This window comes from Phascolarctos cinereus, unplaced genomic scaffold, assembly GCF_003287225.1.
Source record: "Phascolarctos cinereus isolate Bilbo 61053 unplaced genomic scaffold, phaCin_HiC Scaffold_528;HRSCAF=1153, whole genome shotgun sequence".
Lineage (NCBI taxonomy): Eukaryota > Metazoa > Chordata > Mammalia > Diprotodontia > Phascolarctidae > Phascolarctos > Phascolarctos cinereus.
Window position 1 is genome coordinate 4,606 of NW_027555878.1, and position 21,772 is coordinate 26,377.

The following is a 21,772-nucleotide window of genomic DNA, read 5'->3' on the forward strand; positions in this document are numbered from 1 at the left end:
TGTAGTAGTAAAGATAGTAATAGTGGTAGTAGTACTAGTAGTAGAAGTACTACTAGTAGTAGCTATTGTTGTTGTAATAATAATAATTTCTGGTAAAATTTATACAATACTTACAATGTGCCAGACACTGTACTAAATGCTTAACAGTTATCAGCTCCTTTGATCCTGTCACTATAGCCTTGGGAGATAGGTGCTATGATTATCCCCATTTTATACATAAAGGAACTGAAGTAAACAGAGGTGAAATGACTTTCCCAGGATCACATAGCCAATAAATGTCTAAGGCTGGATTTTAACTCAGGTCTTTGTAATTCCAGGTCCAAGACCCTGTCCAAGGTACCACCTCACTGCCATCACATTGTGATCAGTTAAGCTGTCATCGTAGTAAGACACACGTATGTGTTGAAGTATGTGACATGAGACTTTTAAGGGGCAGAAAATGGCTCCTAAGCAATTGGTGGTGGATAATTACACACAAGTATAGGATAGAGGCCCTACTAAAAAGAATCTTAAGATTTGGTGAGGAACACAAGACAGGATCAATAAACATGTCGGAAAGAACACACAACGTAAGATGCATATGTGTAATTCAGGCTTAGATTGAATTATACAGACTATAAGAACTAAAGAGATCACAGGGATATGGCACCTAAATTGTGATTAGAAGGGTGGGTGAGATTTCTGTCAGTGGATGTTGAGGGCCGATCTTAAGAGTCTGATAAGGGTTTAAGATCCAAGGCAGAGTTTGACCTCTGCTCAGGCTTTCATCCCAAAGGGCTCAGGGGATTAAGTGGTACGGCTCCCCAAATTCCTTCCTGATAAAGAGGTCTCTGAGACATCCCTTCTCTCTCTTTGAACCTTAGGTTTACATATTTACTCCTCTATGCAGGTGGCGCCTAGGTGCCTGGGAAAACCTTGGAATCTACAGCCCAATCTAGGAACCCTGATAAGGAGGAAATTCATTATTGTTACATCCTCAGCAGATATTCTGGGGAGTATCTCACGGGGAGGACTCTTTGAAGTTAGGCTAGATTTTCCCTATATATTCTGTGCCCTCAGATGAATAAACAGAGTCAGTAATTCTACTCCACCTGGCCCATGTCATAAGTTATTTCACGCCTCTCCGTTCAGTGTACAATCTGGTTGTGGGCAACAAGAGGAGTTGAAGTGAAGAAAAAAGAAGAAATATTCCTGCAACAGGGAATTTCTAAGGAAGGTTGAGGAAAATTAAATTGTGATTTTGGCAAAAGTCAAAGGGAGTATTAGATTATGCTAGAAGAGTATATTGGACTGAAATCATAGAGGGCTTTCATTGGCAGGCAATGGAATGAATACATCTTGTTCATAGAATGTGAGGAGACTCTAGAGCAGTTGGAACTAGGGCTAGTCCTTCACATGTTTTAGAAAGCGAGAAAGCAGAGCTCATACAAGGGGGGTACTTTGATTAATCCACTGGCAACTGAGGTGTTGTTGATATCTTTTGAGTCAATGGGAGATTTCAAGGTAAAATTTTGTAAGATGGTAGTAAAAAACAGAAATAATTCCATCCAAGCCAGACTCTCACCAGCACATATCCATTTTCCTGAAAGAGACAAATATAAGGATTTGATATTTGTAAACTTCTAAGCCATCTAGGCCACTTCTTTGGACTGTCAGGTAGCCCACTAACACTCAGTGGCATTAGGTGAAGAACTGTGTGCATTCCTTTCCTCTCTGGTCCTTGACTCCTTTGAAGAGCCAAGACAGAGAGGAAAAAGCCCTCCTGTATGCTCTCCCTCAATCAATCTCCCCTGAGCCAGAGCAAGTTCTGGGATTTATATTCAGAGGAAAGGAGTCATTGTCTTAGGGAGAAACAATCCCTCATTTACAGTCTCAAGGAATAACTTTGTGGCTACCCACAGTGACTGCAATGAGGAAAGGTGACAGAAGAATGATCAAAGCTCCTTTTGGGAACCATCTATCACCATTTTGGACAGAAAACACCTCTGGAGTCTACCCCACAGCTTCATGGCCATCCAGCCACTTGTCTTAACTACTCACTTCTAGCTCTAACCCAAGTATTGTAACCAATTGAGCAGGGCATTGGAGACCACAATGTCAAGGATAGTTAGCTGCCTGCCAACATTCTTGTCTGCCACTGCCAGAATGGACCATCACCACCATTACCTAATAACCAGTAGGTTCCCCCAAGACTTGAAGGTGAAAGGACAGACCATCAGTTATAATTCTGTACCAATAGATCCTCATTAAAATATACATAGCTTGGGAAGGGGGTTCCATGCTCATGTGTCCTAGTCAAGAGTCACATTTCTATAAAATCATAAACTCTAAGATTAGACCTTCAGTGACCTTAGCCATAATGGTACCTGAGTAGTAGGCCTTAAGATAACCCAATCCCATTCCTTGGCTTGATAAAATACAAGATTATACCATGCTAACACAAAAGCCTGGAAGATTTATCTGAGAAGTAGCTCCTGGTTGACAGTGCCTTGGAGGATGGTTATTAATGTGGGGGGGGGGGTTGCTGTCACTCTGGATGCAGAACAGAGTGGCCACTATCTCAGTTCTGCCTCTTTTTTGGAACAGCTACTCTGAAACTCAACTGATTTGTTGATGAACCTAGGCCTAAGGAGAATTAGAAGAATGATTTACTGTGTCTCCACCCTACTCCCTGGTTATAGAAATTGGAAGGACCATAATGGTCAGCTAGACCAACCCAGTTTTTGGGCATGTAAGGTAACTGAAGCCCAGAGAAATGAAATAATTTGACCAAGGTCACAAAAGTAATAAGGTCCTCTGAGTTATCATTCCATCTTTAATGTACATATTTAGATGAATGTCTTACCTGTTGAAAAAGGCATGAAATAGTCGCTCTTCTTAAAGTTGCCACTTTCATCCAGGAAGTGACCTGGGTCAAACTGGTCTGGATTAGGGAACTCTTCATCATCATACAGAATAGAAGACAGCAATGGCATGATGGTGGTTCCCTGAAAAAAAGAGATACAAATAAATAATTAGAAAATAAGAACCAAAGAATGTTGGAGCTGAAAGAGAATTTAGAACTATCACCTAGTCAAAACCCCTGATTTTTAAGTATGGAAAGAGCCCATCTTTTTAAATACCTCTTCTGATAGTAAGTTAGAAAGTCTACAATACTATTACGAGAGATGAAACTGAACTTTGACACTTGAGGAGTAGAATCAATAGTGATGAGTAAAATACAAAAGGAGGCAGATTTCAGATTAAAAAAAGTTAATAAAATAGCTTTCAATCATTAGATCTATCAAAAGAGGAAAGAGCTGCTTGGGTGGACAATAAGCACACCAATCATGGATAAGACCAAGCAGATTCCAGATGATCTGAAGAGACAGAAATTAATTGTGACCTATGTCAGGATGTTGAAGAATAACATAATGTCACACAGACAAATAAGGCAAGAGCTGATAAACAAGTTGGGAGCTCTTCTTGAAGATGAAGAAACAAGATGTTCTGAGGAAGAAGCACTTGTTTGTAGTCTAAAGAATGGTAAAGGAAGTTCACAGGTGTTATCTGGCAAGACATCCAGGAAGAAGAAAAGAAGAACAGTTGGTGACTCCCTGTAGAAGGATACTGAACCAATTGTTTGCTGACAATAACTAGAATGGATAGTTCTGGGGCAGCGAGGTAGCACAGTGGAAAGAGCACAAGCCCTGGAGTCAGGAGGACCTGAGTTCAAATACAGACTCAGACACATAACACTTACTAGCTGTGTGACCCTGGGCAAGTCACTTAACCTCATTGCTTCACACACACTCACACACACACACACACACACACACACACACACACACATGCACAAAAATAGACAGTGTTGCCATATTCCAGGAGCATATGTCCAAGAGATAGTGGAGAACCTTACAAAACAAAGGATACAACTACTACCCACATCTGGTGATTCACATGAGCAAAAATTATGATACTACCATAAATCTGGGAAGCATTTCAAAGGTTTTGACATTAAGGGAAAAAAAACCCTAAAGACTTTAGGAGCACAGGTGGTGTATTCATTATGGTTGTAATTGGAAACAAAAGATTCAGAAAGTTAATGCAGATTTCAGAAGTGGACATCTTGTAAGAAGGTGTTTAAAAATGGGATTTGGATTTCTGGACCACATCTTAGTAAAAATATAGACATGATGAACTCCTGACCAGGAGTGGAATGATGCATCTAGCAAAGGCTGGAACGGTGATGATTTTGATTTATTACAAATATAGTCAAAAGGCTTTTTTAATGCTTAAAGTGCTGTTAAAAAAAGGTGGATTGGGGATTTTAAGACAAGGAAGCAAATTTGACCTCAAAGGCATAAATAGGGCTTGGTATGATGAGATGCTTAAGAATACTGAAGTCCTGGAAAGACTATAACTTATTTAAAAGAAAGCAGATAGGAAAAAGAGAGTGGGGTAGTATATATTAAGAAGAAACACTCGTGTGAGTTTATTTAGGGAGCAGAGGAAAGAAGAATGATGAGAAGCATCTAGGTAAAGAGAAATGGAGACAACATCAAACTGGCATTGTCATTACAATATGCTACAGAATATTTGGATAGAAAAAAGTTTACAAGGAATACAGAAAACAAATTATAAGCTCTGGAGGTTAGACATGATATAGCAGTGATAGAAGACTTCAATTATCCTTTCGGATCCTAGAGTTTCACTTCCATCAAAAACAGAGCAGTTTGTAATTCCATGATTTTCTTAATGATAATTTCATCCTGCAATTATAGTGGAACCAGTTCTCACCATCTGAGAGGAACTTGGATAACAAAGATGTGAATAGAGATCTGCAGATCCCCTGTGGCACAACATTCTTCCTCTGGAGGGATCATGCTGTGTTTCAGGATACGCAATCACACTTTACACACTTTCGGTGCACACTTATGGATGGTAATAAGGGGAATTTTTGGGAAAGTGACCGTCCATCTTAGAGTTTATACAGGATCAACTAAGTGGCCCAATGGGGAGAGTACAATACTTGGAGTCAGAAGGAACTGATCAGGCCTCAAACACTCACTAGCTATGTGACCCTGGCCAAATCACTTACCCTGTCCTAGACTCAGTTTCCTTATTTGTAAAATGAGAATGATAACAGCACCTACATTTCAGCATTGTTATCAGGATGAAAAGGGATAATATTTGTAAATTGTTTCACAAGCCTTAATGGTAGCTATTATTATTATCACAAGAAAGAGAAGAGTTAAGTTTCTCAACACACAAAGAAAAAGAATTCTGGTGATGGAAGAAAAAGGAACATTCTCTAAAGATACCAATGTGGATAAGGTAGCCAGGTAGTGCAGCGAGGAGCCTGTTAGACCTGAAGTCAGGAAAGCCTTCATACAAATCCTGATTCATACATTTATTTATTGCGTGACCCTAGGTGAATCAGGGGGTCTCTTTAAGACTTAGTTTCCTCACTTGTAAAATGGGGATAACAATAGCAACTATTCCCACAGAGTTGTTTTAAAGAATAAATGAGATCATCTATGTAAAGCAAATCTCAAAGTACTTTATAAACAATAGTTATTATTATTATAGGGAATTCACCAATTAACTTAGATTTTTTGAGGGTAAGGAAGAATAAAAGAAGCATGTCACAGTTCCATAGTGACAGAAGTGATAAGGACTAAAATGCACAGAGGCTGATGCTGCAAACAGAGCACTACAAGAAGAGATTTTTTGGGGGGTGGAGCCAAGATGGCAGAGTGAAAGCAGTGACTTGCTTAAGCTCTTCCCCAAACCCCTCCAAATACTCATAAGAAATGGCTCTAAACAAATTCTGAAGAAGCAGAACCCACGAAAAGACAGAGTGAACAAATTTCTAGCCCAAGACAACCTGGAAGATTGATCAGAAAGGTGTATCACGCCAGGCTGGGATGCAGCTCAGCTTGGGTGCTCAGGCTGCAGGGAACCTGGAGCAGGCCTCAGAGGAGTGAATCACAGGCAGCTGTAGAGGTTTCCAGACTCCTCAATCAACTAATGCCAAAGACAACTTAGAAGGTCAGCGGGAAAAGTCTGTTTCTCTTGATGCTGAGAAAGGAAGGCGGGTTCTCAGCTCCATTCCCCAAGAGCCTGGCCCTGGGGGGCCATGCAGCTGGTTCCCGAGCTTCTGGCTCACAGACTGAGGGGAATCCAGTGGCTGATCAGAGAAGGATCGCAGGGATCTCTTTGCCAGTGTTAAGGCAGGAATCTCTTGCTTTGCCTGTGTTTGGATCTGGGTCACAGTTCTAGGAGGCGGTGCTGGGGTGGGAGGAATGCTGACATGGTGGAGTTTGTACTGGCTGTGGAAAGGATTGCCTCTTCACTGTCACATGACAGAAAGGAATACTTGTGGTCACAGGCTAGGAAAGGAGTAAACACCTCAGCCATTATCATACCACCTTGGAAGAACTGAAAATTTGCAGGTCCCTAAAAGATCTATGAAAACAGCTGTACAAACACCTGAAGCTTGGGACAGTACATTCTCCACATTGAAGCAGACTCTTAGCTTAACAAAGAGTTTCAAACTCAAGTAATTGGCCAGGATCATGAGCAAGCAGTGAAAAAAGAGTCACACTATATTACCTTACTTTGGTGAAAAAGAAGACCAAAATATACAACCAGAAGAAGACAACAATGTCAAAGCTCCCACATCCAAAGCTTCCAGGAAAAATATGATGCAGTCTCAGGCCTTGGAAGAGCTCAAATGGGATTTTGAGAAGCAAGTAAGGGACGTAGAGGAAAAACTGGGAAGAGAAATGAGAGTGATTGAAGAAAATCATGAAAAACAAGTCAGCAGCGTGCTAAAGGAGACCCAAAAAAATACTGAAGAAATTAACACCTTAAAAAATAGCCTAACCTAAATGGCAAAAGAGGTACAAAAGCCAATGAGGAGAAAAACACCCTAAAAAGAAAAGTTGGCCAAATGGAAACAGAAATCCAAATGCTCAATGAAGAAAATATTTCCTTAAAAATTAGGATAGAGGAATTAGAAGCTAGTGACTTTATAAGAAATGAAGACACTGTCAAACAAATGCAAAAGAATGAAAAATTAGAAAACAATGTGAAATATCACATTGGAAAACCAATGGGCCTGGAAAATAGATCCAGGAGAGAGAATTTGAAAAGTATTAGACTATCTGAAGCTTTGATCAAAAAAAGAGCCTAGACATCATCTTTCAAGAAATTATCAAGGAAAACTGCCCTGATATATTACAACCTAGAGGGCAAAATAAAAATTGAAAGAATCTACCGATTCTCTTCCTGAAAGAGATCCTCAAAGGAAAACTCCTAGGAATATTATAGCCAAATGCCAGAGTTCCCAGGTCAAGGAGAAAATATTACAAGCTGCCAGAAGGAAACAATTCAAATACTGTGGAAACACAATCAGGATAACACAAGATTTAGCAGCTTCTACATTAAAGGACCCCAGGGCATGGAATGTAATATTCCGGAGGGCAAAGGACATAGAATTACAACCAAGAATCACCTACCCTGCAAAACTGAGTATAATCCTTCAGGGGAAAAAATGGTCTTTCGGTGAAATAGAGGACTTTCAAGCATTCTTGTTGAAAAGACCAGAGCTGAATAGAAAATTTGACTTTCAAATACAAGACTCAAGTGGAAGATAAAGAGGTAAACAGGAAAGAGAAATCATAAGAGACTTATGAAGATTGACCTGTTTGCATTCCTGCATGGAAAGATGATATTTATAACTCAGAGACCTTTGTCAGTATTAGGGTAGTTGAAGGAAAAATAAATTATATTATAGATAGATAGATAGATAGGTAGACAGACAGACAGAGAGATAATCAGAAGAAGGCACAGGGTGAGTTGAAGATTAAGGGTCATATCTGGAGAATAAAATTAAGGGATGAGGGAGATTATACTTGGAGAAGAAGAAAGGGTGAGGTAGAATGGGGGAATTATCTCACAAAAAAAACCAGAAGAGTCTCTTACAGTGGAGGGGAAATGGGGAAGAGAGGGAATGAGTGAATCTTATTCTCACAGGATTTGGCTTAAGGAGGGAATTACATACACATTCAATTGGGTATGGAAATTTGTCTTACCCTGCAAGAAAAAAGGGGAGAAGGGGACAAGAGAGTAAGGGGATGATAGAGAGGAGGGCAGATTGGAAAAGGGTAATGAGAAGAAAATACTTCTAAGGAGGAACAGGATAAGAAAGAAAGAATAGAATAAATGGGAGGGCAGAATAGGATTAAGGGAAATAGAGTTAGTTTTTCACAACACGTCTACTATGGAAGTGTTTTGCGTAACTGCACATGTACAACCTTTATTTAGTTGCTTGCCTTCTCAGTGAGGGTGGGTGGGGATGGAGGAAGAGAGAAAATTTGAAACTTAAAATTTTAAAAACATATGTTTAAAAAAATGTTTTCAGAAACTACCAGGAAGTAAGAAATATAGGAAATGGGGTACAGATGTCTATCCTGTTCTACAAGAAAATAGAAGGGGAAGGGTATAAGAGAGTGGGAAGAGAAAGAAAAGAGGACAGAGTAGGGGAAGGGATATTCAGAATGCATACCATCTTGGGGTGGGGGGAAGGTTGAGACGGGGTGAAAATTTGGAACTCAAAAACTTGTGGAAATGAATATTGAAAACTACAAATAAATAAATTTATATTTAAAAAAAGGAAGAGATTTTTTAAAACTATGTTGTGAAAAAGAGGAGGATTAAAGAAAGGACAAACCCACAACCCAGAGGCTTAAAGGACAAGGATAACAAGTGACAAGAAAAGATGCATAACTTCTCAATTTTTCTTTTGCTTCTTTTTTTTTCTGACCAAGGGAATGATCTTTGAACTGAAAAGAATGGAATAAATAAATAGATAGAGCTAACAAGGATAGAATACCCCAGGGAAGTAAGGAGAAAATTAGGGACATCTAGACACCTTACCAAGAGAAATAAAGTGAAAAAAGCACACTTCAATCTGCACTCAGAGTCTAGAAGATATTTCTAAAGAGATCATTAATCTAGCAAAGGAAGTAATGAGGCAATGATTTGAGAAAAGGAGGTAGTGATCACAAGGATCTGCAGTGGAATCATCATTATTTCATTTTTTGAGAATATTAATAAACTGGTAGATCAGGAGAATGACATACATAGACTTTTCTTAGATTTTAGCAAAGCATTTGATAAAGATTTTCGTGCTCTTCCTCTGAAAGTGATGGAAATATACAGGTTAGACTATCACACCACTAGGTGGATTGAAAACTGATGACTGACCATATACTAAGGGCAATTATTGAAGGTTCAAAGACAGCTTGGAAGTAGTACTGTGGTCTCCTCAGCTCACAAATGAGGATTGTATTCCTTCTGTGAATCATATCTTAGGAGGACGCTGAAGAGCTGGAGGTACTCAAGGGAGGGCAACCAGGATGGTAAGAATAACAAGTCCATGCCACGTGAGGATGGGTTGAAGGAAACAGGGATATTTAGACAAGAGAACAGGAGACATAACAGAACAGGAGACATAGTAGCTGATTCCAAGTGTTTCATGGAGTTTTACTAGAAAGAGAGAGGAACTTTGTTCTGTTTTTTCTGGGAGTCAAAACCAAGAGCAATAGATTAAAGTTACAAAATTGTCAACTTAGGCTTAATACAAGATAAAACAAATTCTCTGTCCAAGATTAGAATAGAATTTCTCAGCAACAAAGTGGTTCCACCTCGAAAATCTTTAAGCAAAGATTAGATGACCACGAGGTGAGCATACAGTAGATGGAATCCTTTTTCACATTGGGAATGGACACTATGACCACTGAAATACTTTCAAATTCTGAAATTCTGGGACTACTTCTCAGGGATGTGGGTGGGCCTGAGGTTCCTTCTAACTCCAAGATTCTAGATTTGAATGAGACAGTATAAAATCTTGTGTTATTGAGAAACTCTTCTGACCCTGGGGATAAGATATTGTCTAAATTGAACATCTTCTGACACCACATGGGGCAGGCTGGTGGGAATGAGGTCAATGTATCGCTGTGTCTCATGTATCACAGCATTGCTGTAAGGCATGTTGTTTCTGTCCTCATGCAGGGACTTCGATTTCAGCCAATCACAGAATCAATTTCTTCATGAAGTTTTCCTGTCACAATACAAATGAAAATTTATCTTAAAAGTAGAGATAAAAGCTGCCTTTGCTCATATTTTCTCTGATTTTTCACTGAGTTACATTGATAAATAATACACTTGACTGATATTTCAATAGATAGAGAGAGATGAAAATTCCATTTTAGACACTTTTTAAAAAAATATAAATTTATTTATTTTTAGTTTTCAATATTCACTTCAACAAGTTTATGAGTTTCAAATTTTGCCTCATCTCACCCTCCCCCCACCCCAAGATGGCATGTATTCTGAATACCCTTCCTCTAGTGCGTTCCTTTCTTCTATTCTTAACCCCTTCTCTTATCCACTTCCCCTTCTATTTTCCTGTAGGGCAGGATAGACTTCTATACCTCATGTCCTGTATTTCTTATTTCCCAGTAGCATGTGAAAACATTTTTTTAACATGCTTTTAATACTTTAGGTTTCAAACTTTCCTCTTCCTCCCTCCCCACCCACCCTCATTGAAAAGGTAAACAACTCAATATAGGTTATATATGAGCAGTTATGCAAAACACTTCCATAGCAGACATGTTGTGTAAAACTAACTCTATTTCCTTTAATCCTATCCTGTCCTCCCATTTATTCTATTCTTTCTTTTGACCCTGTCCTCCTCAGAAGTATTTCCTTCTGATTACCCCTTTCCCAATCTGCCCTCCTCTCTATCATCCCCTGCTCTCTTGTCCCTTCTCCCCTTTTTACTGCAGGGTAAGTCAGATTTCCACACCCAATTGAATGTTATTCCCTCCTTAAGCCTAAGCCTATGAGAATGATTCACTCATTCCCTCTCACCTTCCCCTGTTACCCTCCACTGTAAGAGACTTTTCTGTTTTTTTTTAGATAATTTACCCCATTCTACCTCTCCCTTTCTTCTTCTGAGTATCATCCTCTCTCATCCCTTAATTTTATTCTCCAGATATGACCCTTTAATCTTCAACTCACCCTGTGCCCTCTATCTATCTATCTATATATACATACACATATATTTTTTTCCTTCAACTACCCTAATACTGATAAAGGTCTCATGAGTTTAAATATCATCTTTCCATGCAGGAATGCAAACAGTTCAATCTTAATAACTCTCTTATGATTTCTCTTTCCTGTTTACCTCTTCATGTTCCAGTAGAGTTCGTATTTGAAAGTCAAATTTTCTATTCAGCTCTGGTCTTTTCAGCAGGAATGCTTCAAAGTCCTCTATTTCACTGAATGACCATTTTTCCCCTGAAGGATTATACTCTGTTTTGCTGGGTAGGTGATTCTTGGCTGTAATCCTATCACCTTTACCCTCCAGAATATTATATTCTATGCCCTGTGGTCCTTTAATGTAGAAGCTGCTAAGTCTTGTGTTATCCTGACTGTGTTTCCACAGTACTTGAATTGTTTCATTCTGGCAGCTTGTAATATTTTCTCCTCGACCTGGGAACTCTGAATTTGGCTATAATATATCTAAGAGTTTTCCTTTGGGGATCTCTTTCAGGAGAAGAATCGGTGGATTCTTTCAATTTCTATTTTGCCCTGTGGTTCTAATATATCATGGCAGTTTACCTCAATAATTTCTTGAAAGATGATGTCTAGGCTGTTTTTTTGATCATGGCTTCAGATAGTCCAATAAGTTTTAAATTCTCTCTCCTGAATCTATTTACCATGTCAGTTGTTTTTCCAATAAGATATTTCACATTGTTTTCTAATTTTTCATTCTTTTGCATTTGTTTTACAGTGTCTTGATTTCTCATAAAGTCACTAGCTTCCAATTGCTCTATCCTAATTTTTAAGGAAGTATTTTCTTCATTGAGCAGTTGGACTTCCTTTTCCATTTGGCCAATTTTTCTTTTTAGGGTTTTTCTCCTCATTGGCTTTTTGTACCTCTTTTGCCATTTGGATTAGGCTATTTTTTAAGGTGTTATTTTCTTCAGTATTTTTTTGGGCCTCCTTTAGCAAATTGTTGACTTGTTTTTCATGATTTTCTTCAATCACTCTCATTTCTCTTCCCAGTTTTTCCTCTACGTCCCTCACTAGCTTCTCAAAATCCCATTTGAGCTCTTCCAAGGCCTGAGACTGTTCATATTTTTCCTGGAGGCTTTGGATGTGGGAGCTTTGACATTGTTGTCTTCTTCTGGTTGTATATTTTGATCTTCTTTTTCACCAAAGTAAGATAATACAGTCTGACTCTTTTTGCTCTGTGTGCTTATGATCCTGGCCAATTATTTGAGTTTAAACTCTTTGTTAAGGTAAGAGTCTGCCTGCAATGTGGAGAATCTACTGTCCCAAGCTTCAGGTGTTTGTACTGCTGTTTTCAGAGATACTTCTAGGGACCTGCAAATTTTCAGTTCTTCCAAGGCGGTATGATAAGGGTGCGGTGTTTACTGCTTTCCTAGCCTGTGACCAAAAGTATTCCTTTCTATCCTGTAACTGTGAGGAGGGCTCCTGTTCCCAGCCACAAGTTCCTCTATGCCAGCGTTCCTCTTCACCCCAGCACTGTCACCTAGAACGTGATCCAGATCCATACATGGGTAAAGCAAGAGATTTCTGCCTCAGCATTGGCAAAGAGATCCCTGCAATGCCTCTCTGATCAGCCACTAGATTCCCCCTCAGTCTGTCATCTAGAAGCTCAGGAAGCTGATGCCCTCCCCCATGGCCATGCTCTTGGGAATGGAGCTGAAACCCTGCTTTCCTCTCTGAGCACCACAGAAACAGACTTTTCCCACTGACGTTCTAAGTTGTCCCTGGCAACTGAGGATTGAGCAGTCTGGAAACCACCACAGCTGCCCACAATTCAGTCCTCTGAGACCTGCTCCTGGTTTTCTGTGGCCTGCGCCCCAGGCCACACTGCACTGCACTCCCATCCTGGGGTGATACACCTTTCTGATCAATCATGTAGGTTGTCTTGGGCTGGAAATTTGTTTCACTCCATCTTTTTGTGTGTTCTGGTGCCTCAGAATTTGTTTAGAGACATTTTTTATGAGTATTTGGAGGGTTTGGGGGAGAGCTTAAGCAAGTCACTGCTTTCACTCTGCCATCTTGGCTCCACCCCTCCAGTTTAGTCTCTTAAACTAGCTGAGCATCACTTAAGGCACCTATGTCCCATGCCCATAAGAAAAGGTCAGGTGTCCTTAAATAAATGAAGCCAAGTACACTTGATGTAGGAAATGAGGAGGGTTCTCATCTGGACCTGTTCTACAACTTAATATGACCAACCATATGCCCAAGGTATTTCCCTCTGCAGCTGTAGAGTGACAGGAATCCAGAGGCACCAGCTCCTTCTGTGGTCAAGTAGCATCAAGAAGCTATCAGGAACCAGTGCCTTCAATCATTCAGTTCTTCCCACTTCTAGCACTGGGCTCCAGTCTCTATTCACTTCACTATCTGTGTGGCTACCTCTAATAATAACTCACAATTATATACCACTTCACTAAGCAAGGTGGAAGTAGTGGTGGAGAAGGAGGAATAAGTAAACTTGAACATGTAATGACTTAAATACATTAAAATGGCAATAAAAAAGTTTCCAAGGAAAGTCTCAAAAGGACCAGGAACCCCTCTCATGTGGATTAAATTGTATGTGTTATTATCCTTTATCCCACCTTCTATCTCAGGGTATTTGAGGAGAAGCAGGAGTCCATATCTCAGGGTGGTGCTGGTTGTCTCTGTTCCTGCAGCAATAGTCACTTATAGTGTGGACCAAGTTTTCAATGGTAAATTCAGATTGTGGTTGTTGCTTTTCCTAAGAATGATTTGGTATGATTAATGGAAAAGTAAGAGAGGCAGCAGGGCAAATGGAAAGCATAAGGATTTGGAAGCAGAGGACCTTGGTTTAAATCTAAGTTCTGATATTTTTTTTTAATGTTGGGGGGAGGCAAACTGGGTTCAATGACTTGGCCATGGTCACACAACTAGTTAAGTGTCTGCGGCCAGATTTGAACTCAGATGCTCTTAACTTCAGGGCCAGTGCTCTATCCACTGTGCCACCTAGTTGCCCCCAACACACCACCAGCTCTATCATTGACCTTAGACAAGTCATTTAACCATTTTATGTTTCAGTTTCCTCATCTGTAAATGAGGGAGCTGGATTCAATTACCTCCAAGATCCATTTCAGTTCTAAATCTATGACCCTGTAAATAAATTAAATTGAGCAACACAATCCAAAGCAGAACAAGTAGCTAGCAATTATGAAAGCATTTTGGCCCTTGCATCTCACATATGAGAGAGAGACAGAGAGAAGAAAGATACGTGGAGGATGGGGGATATATACAGACAGACAGACAGACAGAAAGAGACTAGACCTGCAATATCATGGCACAGGTTACTTCCAGGTAAAAAAAAAATCTGTCTGCCAATGCAAGTCTGCACTTTCTCTGAAAAACTTAAAGTTTCTAGAGAGTTGCCAGCCCTAGGGCACTATAGTGTCAAGTGATTTGCCCAGGATCACATAGACTTTTTGTGTCAGAGGGTCTTAAACTCAGTTTTGCCTGGCTCTGAGGGCAGCTCTTTATGTGCTACAACAGGAGGGTCAAACTCAGCTCTCAGGCCTCAAGCCACCAACAAAACGTGTGTGGCTGAAACCACATTAAAATGTAATTGGGAAATGTTTAGTAAAATAAATACAGATATAATACTACATAGAGAATGTTAATTTCTGCATTTTCTAGTTAATATGAGGCCTACCAGGATCCATTTCTATTCATGTTTGACACATACTGTATGATACTAACTTGCAAGATATCTGTGCTTACATATTATATATCATTCATATCTGTGGGTATACACAAGCAGCTAGGTGGTGCACTGGGTTGAGTTTAAATCTGGCTAACTGCCTGTGTGATCCTGGACAAATCACTTAACCTTGGTTACCTCAGTTTCCTCATCTATAAAATGAGCTAGAAATGGAAAACCACTCCAGTATCTTTGCCAAGAACACCCAAATGGAGTCATGAAGTGCTGGACTGAACTGAAATGACTAAGCAACAAATGCACAATGACTGCATGTAAGCTCTTGTTTTTCTTGTGGATTAAATTCTGTTATTCTACGTTTACTGAGATGAACAGGATTTATTAGTTTAGCAAATAAGGAGGAAAAAAATTATCAACTTCCATATATATAACAATTAATGCAAAAAGGATCCATGTATTTTCCCATTTTATCCTCATCAAAATACTGTGATACAGTTAGTGCATTATTATTGTCATTTTACTAATGAGGAAATTGAGGTGGTAAATGCTTTGCCCTTGACAATGAGATGTTGATATGAGGAAAACTCACAACTGAGACCAGAAATTGAATATATAACAAATAACCAATGGACTAAAGATAAGAAAAGTAAAAACACAGGAAAAAGCAGGCAGGTGCTAGGGCATAATTCAAGTTGAAGTCAACTAAGGTCTATGCTCACTGTGAGTGTGGTGGTGGGGAAAGGATATGGAATTCTGAAGATTCTCACACATGAAACACAAGAGACTACTGTACATATTAGTTCTAAAAATCTCTTGCTCTGGTCTACATATTTGCCCTCTCCCACATTCCTCATCTACCAGTGGAGTAGGAATCTGTGGGAGAATATACCCTTATGTGCATAGGTTGATGAAGGAAGGATTTTCCTGGTCAGTTATGTTGACACATTGCTAAATTAAATGTTTCTGAATTAATGTGTTTTTTGGTTCATGTGGTAAGAAAACCATAAGTCATGACCTCAGAGCACATTTATTGCTTAAGTAGGTCATTGATCCATTTCAGCATTCCATCAGCATATCTTTTACCTTCTCCATGTTTCTCTGGTACTTTCTGGGTTTCATTTACTCCATATGAATTACATTAGCATATTGTTTTATTCTAGTTTTGCTTCTAATTCGGTGGATTTTTTTTTCTTTATGCAACTTTTCAATGATTTTTCTTTCTTTTTGTTTTGCTCTTTGTTGTTTATGGAATGGTGGAAAGTGAGAGCCTCTTACTCCACTATCTTGACTGTAAAACCCACCAACCTCCCCCTAGTACTTACCACAGCAGCCCCTCCATTCCAATTAGGCTGCTCAGATTAAAGTTCCCTATTCCACTGTCTTTGTAGAGTCTTGAAATGTCCTGCCCAGTCCTCACTCTTAAGCTCTGGGACCTCCTTCAAAACCCAGACTAAAACCTAACTCTTCCAGAAGGAAGTCTTATGTTAACCCAGTCCAAATATTATCTTTCTTGCTAATTTCAAATTCCTTCATCACTTAAATCCTCAATTTTAATCTATTTTGGCTTTCCTTACACATTCCTGATAATTATTCTTGTCCTTACATGGGCTTTCTCCTGTCTGTTGGGTTAGAAATTCATCAGGGCTAGGACCCTGTCTTCTCATTCTTCTCATATAGTGTTCTGGCCATATTATGATTAAAATATGATTATTTACTGCTCTATGTTTGTGAATGTGAATGTCAGCCTCTAAGACACAAGCCATTTCACCTACAAAAGTGAGATTCAGACCTGCTGCTGACACTCTACCTGCTCCATTTTCATCAGGAAACAATCAATAAAGTCCCGAGGATTGCTGGGATCCAGTGTTCTTTGGTGTTCCTTCACTTCTTCCAAAATAAATTCAAGTATTGATTGCATATTTTTAATTGCTTTGTGATGAGATCCAGGGAGATAATGCACTAGAGATGGAAAAGAATTGTAGACCTAAAAAAAGAATTTGTATCATACTTTATTAGAAAAAGAAAATAATTTTCTACTTAGCACTTGGATCATGTTGAGAATACGGCTGAGTAAGGGTGGGACAAGTGCCCTTTGGAAAATAGTGACTTTTCTCATCATTCCTAGAAATGCCCTAAAAATTAGCATCTGTTCCTTGGTTGCCTGAAACTCTTTGGCTTTCACTCTCAATTCTTACTTCCAACGGAAAAGTTCTCATCCTTTCTCATTTTAAGGTCTTCTAAGAGCTCAGCCTCCACCTTCCATTGGGACAGCTAACTCATCTTCTAACCTGATCCAAATTGGGTGCACAAGGGAAAAGTCAGCTTGTCTCTAGTAACATGAATTTAACATTCAGTCCTGTGACCAGTGGGTGAACTACTCCAGGGAGGGGCCTTATAATGTCTGTCAAATCAGACCACATAGGGTGACCTTTTCTGTCTTTAGTCCTTGTCAATAAAGAAGAAAATGGGAACCCATTTCCAACATGGCACTATTGTACCTCCCAATGGAATGAATGATGAATTCTAGCCTAGCTGCTTGTAGTAGTTTCTTTGAAGTAATTTAAAAAAATATTCTGAGCTCAAAGAGAGACACTGGTCTCACCTTCATCCATGGGGAACTTATGATCTTGACATTTTCATTCAAAAGCTTCATTAAATATAGAAATTTCTGGTCTTTATATTCAAAACATTTCTGGAAAATGATAGAGCAGATTACATTGCAAGGAGCAACTCAAGGATGAATGTGGGGTCACATGGTAATCCTAAAGGAGAAAGAGAGAAAGAAAGACTTTAATACTGCCATTGTGATAGAAAGGAAGATTTGCCTGCCTTTAGGTAGGACCTGACTGTCCCTTCTAGTTTACATTCTAGCTTGGACAGCAAGGTTGAAAATAAACCACCCTTTATGAAGCATCTGATTTCATCCACATGAGAATCCTAAGTGCAAATAGGATAATTTCCATTTTATAGGTGAGGTTGCTGAGGCTCAAGAAAATCAGTGATTTATGTGCCACAGCTAGGAAGGATGAAGATGTGGAATGCAACCCAAATTCTCTCCTGTCCCCAAGTAACTGTTCTTCTTACCATGCACCATCCCTTCCCATTTCTAAATCCATATTCATCACCTCACTATAACCAACTTTTACTTTCAGACTTATTCATGTCTATTTTTAAATTATATTTCATTTCATTTCAATCACTTTCCCAGAATGAGGGTTGCAGGCACTGGTCTGGAAGCCTTGCTATTCCAAATGCTCTTAGGTTCAGGGTTCTGGGTTGTCAAAGGATTGATAATGTCAAGGTGGTGATTCTAGGTTTCCTTGACTGGCCTCTTGTCTCTCCCTTAGGGTGCCTCACTGTTTTAGCAAGGCTGGCCCATCTGCCTTATGAATAGCAATTGGCTGGCAGCTGGTGGCAATGGACAGTCCCTTTTCCACAGGAGTTGCTTCCTCAGATGAGAGCTATCAGGGCTGACCAGGACCAGTGGTCTAGCTTGCTGCCACCCCTGTGGCCCTCATGCACATGTACCTATTGGTGGCAGTTATCAGTTGTTGCTAGTGGTAAAGAACAGATGGGCCCCTTCTCCACAAGGTAGCTCCTGTGACGCTCGTTTTGCTGTTTCCCAGCTCTTGGGTTTTCCTGAGCTGCCTCCATCAGGTCAGAGGGGAGATTGTGGTTGAGGTGGTGGCTATGCTAAAGACGCCCAAGGCCAGAGTCTTGGAGATATTCACACTCAGGGGACTGAAGGTGGATGGTGATCCAGCAAAAGAATATTGAGAAGCAAAAATCAGGCCCAAAGAAGAACAGTGGAGAACAGCATGATAGAGGTAAGGGAGAAGAGAGTATCAATCAGCCAATCTGCCAGCAGTCACTTAGCTCTTACTAGGCTCTGTGCTAAGCACCAGGGGTAAGCAGATAATAGTAAAACTTCCCTGCTCTCAGAGGGCTTACATTATAATGAGGGAGGCAATATCTACACAAAAGAGTGGCAAAAGTCCCAGATTACACAGTAGTGGGGAATTGCTGTTCTCAGTGTATTCCTATATTATTGCTGGTGAAATTTTCAGGAGTAGGAGAGCAATAAGCTAATTTAGAGCAACGACTGACAGATCTTTCTACTGCCCATTCCTACCACCCACACACACACACACACACACACACACACACACACACACACACACACACAGAGTACACAGATTTTTGCCTTTTATGGTTTAAAAAGTAGTTATTCCATAGAATTTATGGCATCAGCATCCTCTAGTGTCTAGTGGCCCCCTAAGTTTGAGATTTCATCGAAGGATGACAACCCTTCTGTGGATAGTTTAGACGTGGGGGGAGGGGTGAAAGGGGGAAGCATGAAGGGAAAGAAGTTTCGAAGAAATGCTGCTTAGTCAGCTCATTGAATTTCTGGCAATGTTCTCAGCCCTGCTTGCACTCCTTCGCTTAGTCAGAAAAATTCTGGACTACCCAGAATGATCCTAAAGCAATGCCTTCAGCCCCTGGAGACCCTTTTCAACACCTAGATAGGCTTGGTGAACTGTATGACTACTCTGTTCCACTGATCTAACTTTCTATTTCTTAGTCACTACCAGATAATTTTGATAATTACTATTTTAGAATAGATTTTAAGATTTAGTACTGCTAAACAACCCTTTTTTTAATTAGTTCTTTGATATTCTTGACTTTTTGCTCTTCCAAATGGATTCTGCTATTTTTTCTAATTCAGTAATTTTTTTTTTTGGTAAATTAATTGGGATGGCATTGAATACACAAATTACTTTAGGTAAATTTGTCATTTTATTATATTTGTCCTGCCCACTCACAAACAGTATTTCTCCAATTATTTAAAACTCATTTTACTTTTGTTTATATAGTTTCTGGGTTTCTTTTGGCAGGTGTACTCCCAGGTATTTTGTACTGTCTAGAATTATTTTATTTTTTTTTGTAGGCAATTGGGGTTAAGTGACTTGCCCAGGGTCACACAGCTAGTAAATATTAAGTGTTTGGTCTGAGGCTGTATTTGAACTCACGTACTCCTGACTTCAGGGCTGGTGCTCTGTACACTGCACCACCTACCTGCCCCAGAAGTATTTTAAATGAGGTATCTCTTACTATCTCTTCAACAGGGTTTTGTATGTGACATATAGGAATGTTAATGATTTATGTGGATTTACTTTATATCCTGCTACTTTGATAAAATTGTTGGGGTTTGTTTTGTTTTGCTTTTGCTAAAATAGTTAATTGTTTAACTAATTTTTTATTTGAGTCTTTGGGATTTTTCAAGTTTATCATCATATCATATAAAAAGAGATAGTTTTGTTACCTTGTTCCCTATTCTGATTCCTTCTATTTCTTTTTCTTAAATTCCACTTGGTCATTATATATATTCATTAGGGAAATAGTTCATACTTTGTTTTTCTTTTTCCTCTTCCTGGTTGAAGTATCAGTATCATTTGTTTCAAAAAGAAGAGTTTGGTAGGATGCCTTCTTTGCCTATAATTTCAAATAATTTACTCAGTATTGGAATTAGTTGATCTTTAAATATTAATAAAATTCACTTGTAAATCCATTTCGTATTGGTACTTTTTTTCTTAGGAAGCTCTTTTGTGGGCTGTTCAATTTTTTTTTTTTGTAAAATGGGTCCATTTAGATATTCTATTTCCTCTTCTGATTCTATAGGCAATTTATGTTTTTGTAAATATTCTTCCATTTCACTTAACTTGTTAAATTTATCGGCATAAAATTGGATGAAATAATTCCTCATAATTGCTTTAGTTTCATCTTCATTTATTGGTATATATACCTTTTTCATTTTTAATAATAGTGATTTCATTTTTTTTAAACAAATTAACCAATGTTTATCTATTTTTTGATTTTTTCATAAAACCAACTTCTAGTTTCATTTATTAATTCAATTTTTACATTCAATTTTATTAATCTCACCTTTAATTTTTAAGATTTCCAATTTAGTGTTTAACTGTGTATTTTTTCTTTGTTCATTTTTCTAGGTTTTTTAAAAAATTGCATTGGTCTGTTATTTCTCTACTTTATTGATGTAAGCATTTAGAGATATAAATTTTCCTCTTATTATTCTTTTTATTATGTCCCATAGATTTTGATATATTGTCTCATTGTTGTTATTATCTTTAATGAAATTATTGATTATTTCTATGACTTGTGCTTTAAACCATTCATTCTTTAACATTAGGTTTTGAATCTCCAATTGATTGTTAATCTATGTTTTCATGGTCTTTCATTAAATATGATTATATCACATTATGATCTGAAAAGATACTTTTAATGTTTCTTCTTTTACTATAAGATTTTTATGTCCTAATATATAGAAAATCGTTGTAAGGATACCGTGAAGTGCTGAGAAAAAGATTTATTTCTTTCTCTTTCCATTCTAGTCTCTCCAGAGATCTGTCTATTTTTTGGTTAGATTTCTAGTTCTGAGAGGGAAAAGCTGTCTCCCACTATTATAATACTACTACCTATCTCCATCTGTAATTCATTTAACTTTTCTTTTAAAAATTTAAATATTATAGAATTTGATGCATATACGTGCAGTATTGTTTTTGCTTTATTGTCTATAGTACCTCTTATCAAAATCATTTATCTTGTTTGTCTCTTTTAATTAAATCTGTTTTAGCCATTACTGTCAGATTTCATAAATGCTGACTCTGCATTTTTTGTATCAGCTGAAGTATGTAAATTCTACTCCATCTCTCCATCTTAACTCTGTGTGTATCTCTCATTCTTAAAAGTGTTTCATATAAAAAACTTATTATTGGATTCAGATATTTAATCCTTTCTGTTATCTGTTTCTATTTTATAGGTGAATTCATCCCATTCACACTCACAGTTATATTACTATTTGTGTATATCCCTGTTACCTTATCTTCTCCCTTAACCTCCTATTCTTTATTCTACTCACTCCTAAGAGTCCCTCTCTTGTCCTTCTCCCAACCATCC

General features: G+C 38.6%; 1 pseudogene; it reads right to left on the reverse strand.

Moving 5' to 3' along the window:
* Window positions 1-570: 570 nt before the first annotated feature.
* Window positions 571-17,559, reverse strand: LOC110204515 (cytochrome P450 2C42-like; annotated as a pseudogene).
* Between the last annotated feature and the right edge of the window lie 4,213 nt (window positions 17,560-21,772).